Source organism: Panthera uncia, chromosome F1, assembly GCF_023721935.1.
Source record: "Panthera uncia isolate 11264 chromosome F1, Puncia_PCG_1.0, whole genome shotgun sequence".
Classification (NCBI taxonomy): Eukaryota; Metazoa; Chordata; class Mammalia; order Carnivora; family Felidae; genus Panthera; species Panthera uncia.
The window spans coordinates 40,547,152-40,556,668 of record NC_064813.1 but is presented as its reverse complement, the minus strand read 5'-3'; the positions used below and the strand labels follow the sequence as shown (position 1 = coordinate 40,556,668).

Sequence of the window (9,517 nt, the reverse complement as noted above, 5' to 3'; positions counted from 1 at the left end):
GGGGGTGCAGAGCTGGCTTCTGGCTCTGTCACCTGCTAGCGGTGTGACTTGAGGCCAAGAAACAGAACCTCATCACCTCATCTGTTGGGTGGAGTTAAGCCTCGTCATCATGATCAGCACTCACTCTTCCCTCCCTCTTCCCATCTCTGTCCTTTCTTTACCTTCTGCAGGCTGGGTAAGTCAAGAATCTAGCAGAGAGTCTCCTTGTAGCAGAATTTATGGGTCCCCAAACAGCCCAAGTCCCCCTACATCGTCACTGTGACATTGGTGCTACCTTCATGTTGAGGACAGTTTTAAGCAGGGCTTCTCTCTGATCTTCTCCAAACCCAGGGTCCCTGTGTCGGCTCAGGCCAGTGCCACTTGTCACCCTGCCTCCTGCCCCTCCCTTGTCCAGGCCAACCTCCATCTAGCCCCCAGCTCAACGTTTCTAAATTTTGGATCAAATCCTAACACTTCCCTTACTTAAGAGCTGCCAACAGCTTCTGGCGAACAGAGAGTCAAGTCTCCATCATCAGCATAGAGTCAAAGCCCTGCATTAGGCCCCAGCCTCATCCCTTGGTCTCATTTCCTTTCATCCCACCCCAGTTTGGTGGCCGGGTCCCCAGACCACCTTGCTCAGCCATGCTGGCTTCTCATGAGAAACCTCCCATAGTCTGTCATCACCCCTGTGAGGTTTGAGCCCCAGCCCCAAAGCAAATACTACTTTTAAACTAAACTTCCTCCCTTGACCTATCAGACCGCCCCACCAGCCCCACACAATCCACTTGTAGACTAGGGGACGCACCCTTGTACAGAGCCGGCCTTTTGAGTCAGGTGCAAATGCTGCTTGAGTTGTTGGGGGGATCAGCTTTGAGTAATAGCGTTTGAAAAGGATTTTTGTGTCACTCATGTCTTGGTGGCTTAACCCACGAATGTCTGGCCACTCTCCCTAACAGCGATGACCACTCTCAGCCCCAAGAAGGACAGGTCCCTCCGACCTTCTCTCTGAGGACGTTCATAGCGTTCACCACCATGTCTAACACACCTGCCGGAACCCAGGCAAACAGTTAAGCCCCATCCCTTCTCCCAACTGGGACCAAGCTCTCCTGGTACACCTCCACAGGTATCCACTTCCAAATGTACCACACCCTACGTGAGAAGTGAAACTCTATTGTTTTTATTGTGGTTTAATTTTGAAATCTAGCATATAGACCAAAGAGTGTTTCAAATATGTATGCTCAGTATCTCCCATGAGTCTGTCACCCAGGTAAGGAAACAGAACATTACCAGTACCTTCAAAACTACTGATGCGCTTCTCCCTAATCCTACACCCTTCTATCTCGATTTCGATTATTCATTCCCTCGTCTTCTTATAGCTTTATCAACTGTGCGTCTATTCCTAGACTAGAAGTTGTTTATTCTAGACTATTTTGAACCTTATAGAAATAGAAACGTACTGTGTGGTGCTTTCTCTGGCTCACTTCTTATCTTCACTTAGCCAGAGCTCACCCTATTCACTGCTGTATAATTTTCTACCACATGCCATGCCACAATCTCTTCTTTCTGCTATCAGGACACGCGGGTGTTGTTTCCAGTTTGGGGCTAACGTGGACCACATTGCTACAAACACTTTTGAGCCTGTCTGTTGGTACCCATGTGTACAATTTGGGACACATGCGAGTTCAACTTTCCTAGGTGTGGGCAGAGGTTTTCCCAAAGTGGACATACAGCTACTCCCTACCATTGCACCTAGTGAACCCCTTCCTCACCATTCCTACGCCCTACTTTATGCTGATCTGTGAGGTGTAAAAATGGCATCTCACTCGAGTTTAAACTCGCATTGCCTTAATTACTTACATTTCAGCATCTTCTTACGTCTACAAGCTATTTGTGTTTGTTCTTTTGTGAATAATCTGTTGTGTCGCTTGCCCATGTTTCTATTGTGTTGTCGCTTTCTTATTGAAATGTAACAGTTCTTTACATATTCTGAACACAGATCTTTGATGTAGGTTTGACCATATCTTCTCCCAGTTTGAGGTGTGGCTTTTCATTTTTTGAGTATTGTTTAATGTAGTTACCTTTGCCAGTCCTATCCCTTATGGTTTGTGCTTCCTGCATTTTGTTTAAGAAGTCTTCTTCTAGGGGCGTCTGGCTGGCTCAGACAGAAAAGCATGTGACTCTTGATCATAGGGTTGTGAGTTCAAGCCCCACTCTGGTTGCAGAGATTACTTAAATTTAAAAAACAAAACAAAACAAAACAGGGCACCTGGGTGGCTTAGTCGTTGGTTAAGTGTCTGAATCTGAATCTTGATTTTTCAGCTCAGGTCATGATCCTCTGATTCGTGGGATCAAATCCCACATCAGGCTCTACACTGACAGCACAGAGCCTGCTTGGGATTCTCTCTCTCCACCTGTCCCTGCCCCCCTTGTGCCCCCCCCCAAATAAATAAGTAAACTTAAAAAAAAAGAAAGAAAGAAATCTCACGATTCATCGGTTCCAGCCCCACCTCAGGCTCTATGCTGACAGTGCAGAGCCTGCTTAGGATTCTCTCTCTGCCCCTCCTCCACTTGTACTGTCTCTGTCTCTCTCAAAATAAATAAACTTTAAAAAATAAATTAAATTAAATTTTCTGGCTAATTGTTGCTAGCCTATAATAACATCACTGACATTTGGAAACTGATGCTGTGTCCAGGAAACTTTTCAAACCCTCTTACTAACTTTAATGATCATTCTGCAGAGTGTTCTATATAGACAATCGTATTATCTACACGAATAAGTTTTGTTTCTTCCATTCCAAGCCTTATGCCTTTGTTTATTTTTCTAGTTGACTGTGCTAGCTGAGGCCTCCAATACAGTGGTGAATAAAAGCAGTGATAATGGTCATCTTACCTTGTTCCTGGCCTGAAAGGGGATATTTGCAACATCTCACCGTTAAGTATGCGATTTATCGTAGGTTTTTCACAAACGTCTTCTATGAGACTAAGGAAGTTTGCTTCTACTCTTGGTTTCCTGAGAGTTTCCATAAGAAGGGCTGTGAATTTTTTCAGGAAGATTTTATTTTCAATAGATTTTTGCTTTTATTCTGTTCATAAAGCAAATTACATTCATCAGTTTTCCCCCTGTTACATTCATCTTGCATTCCTAGGAGTAATCCAACATGGCCCTGATGGGTTATCTTTCCCATGCATCGCCAGATCTGGCCAATACTGTGTTTCACATTTTTGTGTTTATATATTAATAGCAAGATGGGCCTGCGTGTTTTCTTTCTCACACGCTAGGATGCCCTTGCCATCACCGCTACCGGCCAGGTTAATAATAAACCAACTTAGGGTATCAATGTTTTGCTGGCCTCATTAAACGAGTTGGGGAGCTTCCCTCTTTCCACTCTCTGGATGAGTTGTGTCCCAGGACTTCTCTGTTCCTTGAATGGTAGCTGTCACCAGGAAAGCCATCTCAGCTCCATGCTTTCTTGAGGCTCATTTGTAAGTGCTGATTCGATGTCCTATAGTGGTCGCAGAACCGTCGCATTTCTGATTTTGTCTTGAGCAGGCCGAGAGCTGAACTCACTAAGGGTCGAGAGGCCTGCAGTCCCCTGGTTAAAAAGCCCTAATCTGAGATAAAGTCAGGGAGGTTGCTGGTTGTCTCTCCCTTCCATCTGTCCCTCCCAAGTGGCCCTTGACGGGGAGCAGCTAGAGGCCGCCCGGGCACCCCCTTGCCAGGTCACGCACCTGCTCCAAGGCCAGGCCCTGGTCCAGTGCGGAATTACCACCGTGGAGCACTCCTTATGCTCATCCCACTGTCTGCTGTCGTGTTCAGAGCTTGGTGCAAAGAGAAAACAGCCAGATTCTTCTTCATTAATTTAGCGATTTGGGCAAAAAAAAAAAAAAATGTGTTTAAAAACTTGTCACAGGGAGAGAAAGATGGCTTCCAAAGACCCATAGTTGAATTCCTTTTGGGCGTTGCCATTCTATTTAGCATGGGAGTGGGGAGAAGGGAACAGACATTCCTGCCAGGCCCCAGCCCCTCGGCCCCTACCATATGGCATGTGAGATCTGGCCCCGGCACCACCCGCTCCCTCCTCAGTGTGCCCTTGCCATTCCAGCTGTTGCCCAGGCCAGTGATAAACTGATGAGACCAGGCAGCCAGGAGGCCAGGCTTAGCTAAGGACACCCTCCCAGTCCTCCCACCCCCTTGGGCCCTTCATTCCAAGAAGGGACACTGAAGGGGCCACCTGAGAACGGGAGGCATCAAAGGAAAATGGCAGGAGGACCCAGTGCCTATAACTTCTGCCATCACTACAACTTGCCCTTGACCTTCTGGAGCAGAGCCTCTAAGGCACCAAGGAGCCAGACCCCTCCAAATCAGACCAGCCCCACGGGCTGGGGGGTCTTGTTTTCCCTAAGCACCTTCCTGGCATCTAATTTGAGATCCTTGATCACTTCTCGGCCTTTTGGGCAAGATCAAGTGTAATTTGAGATCCTTGAGCTGTAGTGATAGTTCATGTGACCTTATTTCGGCCTCTGTGAGGATGAAAATCTCTACCTTATTCATTTTTAAAGTTAACTCTCTGTTTGTCCCACGTGGCTTCTCTGTGTCCATGGATAAGTCTTGGGCCACCTTCCAGTGCACAACCCAGGGCTCCCCTCAGCCCTGCCCCACTGAAAGGCAGACCTTGAGCATAAGGGGCTCAGACTCTGGAACATGAGCCAGGGCAGGACTTGAAGCTAGACATCTGGGATCCCTAAAGTCAGAGTACAGAGAGACTGTCCCTCTACCATGTTCCTACCGCCATCACCCAGACTCAAAGATGACTTGGTATGGAGGAAAGTACACTAGGCCTTTATCTCTGCCTCTCTGTGTGAGAGAGGACTTGGGCAAGTCACTTAGCTTGGGTCCTCAGTGTCCCACCGAACAGTGGGCAGTTGGACTAGATGACCTACCAGCCACAGCGAGCCACCACCAGCTACTGGATTGTCCCTTCCCAGAAAGTAGAAAAACAAGGGAGAGCTAGAGCCTCCATTTGGCTTACGTATTGGCCCCTCACCTTATTCTCCCAACCACAAGGCCCCTTTCAGTACAAGCCTTGAACAGCATGTGGGGGTCTCTCTCTGTGGCTCCCTCTTCCACCTGACGCACGCACACACACACACACACACACACACACACTCACACCCACGAAACCTGTCCTTTCCTGACCTTTGTTTACAGGCAGCCGCAAGAATGGGAAAAGGACATCTCACATTACCCTTTATGCCAGATCCTGTCTTTGCACATCTCCCCTGCAGACCCCAGCCAGGCTGCCCTTGCCCTCCCTTCTGCCCTGTTCCACATCTGCAGGGAAGCCACAGATCTGAAGCCAGCCAGTGGCTGAACATGATGTCCAGGCTATGTTCCAGAGCATCCCTGGAGTGACTCAGGGGTTACTGGCCTGTGGAGGGTGTCCAGATCTCCACTCTTCAGCCAGTGGAGAGACCTTCTCCTGGCGCACCAGTCCCCGAATGCCTTGAGACAATCTCTTTCTAATCCTTTAATCCAGTGGTAGGAGCCATTTTCTATTAAGAGACAGTGATCTCAGTGGAAAAAAATAATCACCCGAGGGCCATAGGATCACAGAAAATTACTTAATTTAGGTGCGGAGGCTGCTGCTAGTTTTCCATTAACAGGGACGTAACAGCATTCAACACACCTGACTTTTTTTTTTTTTTAATTTACATCCAAGTTAGTGTATAGTGCAATAATGATTTCAGGAGTAGATTCCTTAATGCCCCTGATCCATTGGGCCCATCCCCCCTCCCACACCCCCTCCAGTAACCCTCTGTTTGTTCTCCATATTTAAGAGTCTCTTGTGTTTTGTCCCCCTCCCTGTTTTTATATCATTTTTGCTTCCCTTCCCTTATGTTCATCTGTTTGGTATCTTAAAGTTCTCTTATGAGTGAAATCATATGATATTTGTCTTTCTCTGACTAATTTCGCTTAGCATAATACCCTCTAGTTCCAGCCACATAGCTGCAAATGGCAAGATTTCATTCTTTTTGATTGCCGAGTAATACTCCATTGTATATATATATACCACATCTTCTTTATCCATTCATCCATCGATGGACATTTGGGCTCTTTCCATACTTTGGCTATTGTGGATAGTGTTGCTATAAACATGGGGGTGCATGTGTCCCTTTGAAACAGCACACCTGTATCCCGTGGATAAATACCTAGCAGTGCAATTTCTGGGCCATAAGGTAGTTCTATTTTTAATTTTTTGAGGAACCTCCATACCAACACACCTGATTTCTAAAGGAAGACAAAACCATACTCAACAATCGGTATTTAAAAATACGTCTTGATTCTAAATTTGGGGCAGTCGAGCTGACGGGATTTGAAATAATGTGAAGGAAAGTTGAGAGTAAGAAACTGTGGTGAGAATAAAAAGAAATGTAATCAGGTAAGAAAAAGATGGAGAGAGGTCGGGTGGTGGAGAGGAAGAGAAGGAGGACAGAGCCAGGAAGCCTCTGTGGGACAAGGGCTAACTTGTCCCTGCTTAGCTCTGGGCTCCCGGTCGTCCCTCATCCTGCAATGCCTGGTGTTTAGGTTACTACCTGGATTTCAGGTTACCATTTGTAGTCAACAGCGTGGGTGCTTATTTCCATTATACCATCTGCTTCACAAAAATTCCACAAATTAGATATGTTACAAAGGAAGAAGCTAAGACTCAGAAAAGTTGCCCAAGTTCACACATCGGTAATAATTAGAGTGAGGACCAAATCCATACCTTGGCCAGAAGCTCATGCTGTATGTATGCACTCTGTCAGCACATATGACTGTGTCACCACCATCTCCCTACTGAACTGTGGGTCACTTGTGTCCATCACCTCCTGTTCCCCAGGATCCGGCCACTCTTGCTTTCCTTCTGTTCCTGGTACCCATTAAACTCATCCCATCTCGGTCCCCACCTTCCCCGACCTCAAAGCTTTGTCCCATCTGTTCCCCTCTCTGGGACAGCTCATGCCCCCACCTCCCCCTGCCACCTCAACCCCACTTCAGGTCTCTCCTTAGCGTCGCTTCTTCAGAGACCCCCTCCCCAACCACTTGACTGTCACACGAGCACATCACTCTGACTTATTTTTATCAGTGACGCTTACCACTACGTGATGTTTTCTTTGTTTATTATCTATGTCCCTGGGCTAGGACAGAATCTCTGCCTGAGCAAGAACTGATCCAGACTTAGGACTAGATCTCCAGTATCTAACATTACTTCTGGCATAGATGCTTAATAAGTATTTGTTGAATGGATGGATGGGTGGATGGATGGGTGGATGGATGGACAAACTACTCTCTATCCCTTCATAGATTCTCTTAGCAGAGGTGCGTTTTCCCAGGGAGCCAATTACATCAAGCCCTAGACTGTATTTCCCACATCAGCACACATCCCCTCTGCAACTTTAACCAGACCTCATCCACTCCACAAGCATGTCCAAGCTCTTTGCTGAAGCTGTGGATGGAGATAAATGAGACTTGACCCCAGACACGAGGCTTGATCTTCTGTAGTTTACAGAGTCCATGAGGGGAGATAAAGCATGCCCACAAAGCATTATAATTAAAGATTAAATGAGCCATAAACAATGAAATAGGAACACACTAAACATGTTCAAAGGAAGAAGAAATCCTCTCTGAACGACGGAGCAGTGAGAGCTTTAACAAATAGAGGCACCAACACAGAGACTGAGCCTGAAGGCAGGTTCAGAGCCTCCTCAGTCTCCAAGGCAGAGTATTAACCAGGCAAGTGTTGAGAGCCAGGATCCCCAGGGCTTGTCCAGACTGGACCGGGTACGGGGCACAGGAAGGAGGCAGCGCGAGGTAAGGATGGAGGAAGAGGTTGGAGCCAGGCTATGCGGGTTTGTGGACTCAACATAACCACAGGAGAGTGAGCCACGCGGGCACCGTGAGCCAGGCAGCCAAGTACCCAAGAGGCGCCCAGTCCGTGGCATTCAGCAGCTGCCAGGAGTGGGGGTTTGTTGGTGGAGGGCTCTGGCCTGCAGTGACGGGGGGCGGGGGGTGGTTACTGACCTCGTTTCTCTCTGAAAAGCTCAGTGAGACAGATTTCTCTTTTCCTCAAGCAGTGTGAAATACAAGCTGGTCAACATGCATGATTTCTCAACAGCAGGATTCATTTCCTGCTGCTTCTTTGTAGCAGTTTTTGGGATGATATCCCGCTATAATGGGGGGCAAGGCTCCAGGCTACAGCCATTCTGCTGTCCAGCTAATCCTGTTTCAGAACACAGTTCTCCTCCTAAGGGAGCGAGCCGGTCAGGACAGAGGAGGGGACCTAGAGGGCTGGAGGTGGGGTGGAAATGAGGAAGGAGCAGGGCTCCCTAGCGTCGCTCATGGCCTGTGGGGGCTCTGGAAGGAAGAGGCCGGTGGGTCCAGGGGATTTAGGGAGTCTCAAGGAAGGACGCCGGATCCCAAAGAATTCTCAGTCCCTGCATCGTTTCTCTCCATCTTCCTGAGGTCCACGGCCCCTTCCATAGACTCAGCCATACCTGTTTCTGGCACCTGAGACTACAGACGGATCTTCCAGTGCCTTCTTCTGGGCCCATCTCTATAAATACTATACCACACTGTAATGTAAATATTGGCTCTTAAGGCTGCTCCTGCATAAACTGTGAGCCCCTTGAGGGCAAGGGCCTTGTCCTAATGCCTTGGCGTCCCCAGCCTCTGCTGCACATGCCCCAGGCCACCACCTGTGGGTTTGCTAACTGGGTGAATGGGGTGGTTGCCCCCTACATCTTCTGGGTCTATTCCACCTCTGCGGGACCTCTACCCATCTGAATGCCTCAGGGCTTGCCCAGGGCTTTCTGCCCTTCTCTCCTTAGATCATCTCTTCCATTTCCAGGGCTTTAAATAGCATGGTTATGCTAATGGTTCCCACACTTGCGTATCTCCAGCCCAGACCTCCCCTCTGAGCTCCAGAAGCGTACATCCACCGGCCTACTTGCTCTCTCCACTCCGATGAGGTGTAAACAGCTCATCTTTGCCTGAAATAGAATCCCTTATTATAAAACCTGTCTGCACCTCAAGGGTGCCTCACTTTAGAAAATTACCCAGCGCCTCTCCATGTGCTGAGGTGGAACCCCAAGGTGATTCCTGTTTCTTCCTTTTCCCTCAGCTCTTACATTCACCTCCTCAGTAAGGTTGATTTTCCCCTCCAATAAATGTCTAGAGTCGGCCCTCTTCTCCCCATGTCCCCCCCCACCAGCCTAGTCCAGGTGGCCACGCGTCTTGCCTGGACCTCTCTGATGGCTGTTCACGCTCTCACTTCTTCCATTCCAGTCCCCCTCCAAAGCTGGTCTCAGCAGACAGCAAGAGTGACTTTTCAAAACACAAATCATGTGGCGTACCCCCTGCTTAAACATTCAGTGGCATCTGACAACACTGAGGGCCAAACCCCTTCATGGTTTACAAGGGTCCCTGACCAGACCCTTCTCTCTCATCACCATTTTCTCTCTCTCTTTTTTTTCTCTCACCCCTGGGACCTTGCATATG

The 9,517-nt window shown here is 48.2% G+C and overlaps 1 long non-coding RNA gene across 1 annotated transcript in view; it reads right to left on the bottom strand.

Moving 5' to 3' along the window:
- Window positions 1-9,517, bottom strand: part of LOC125925428 (uncharacterized) — a 37,610-nt gene that overhangs the window by 3,046 nt on the left and 25,047 nt on the right. The gene's annotated exons all lie outside the window — the stretch shown is intronic.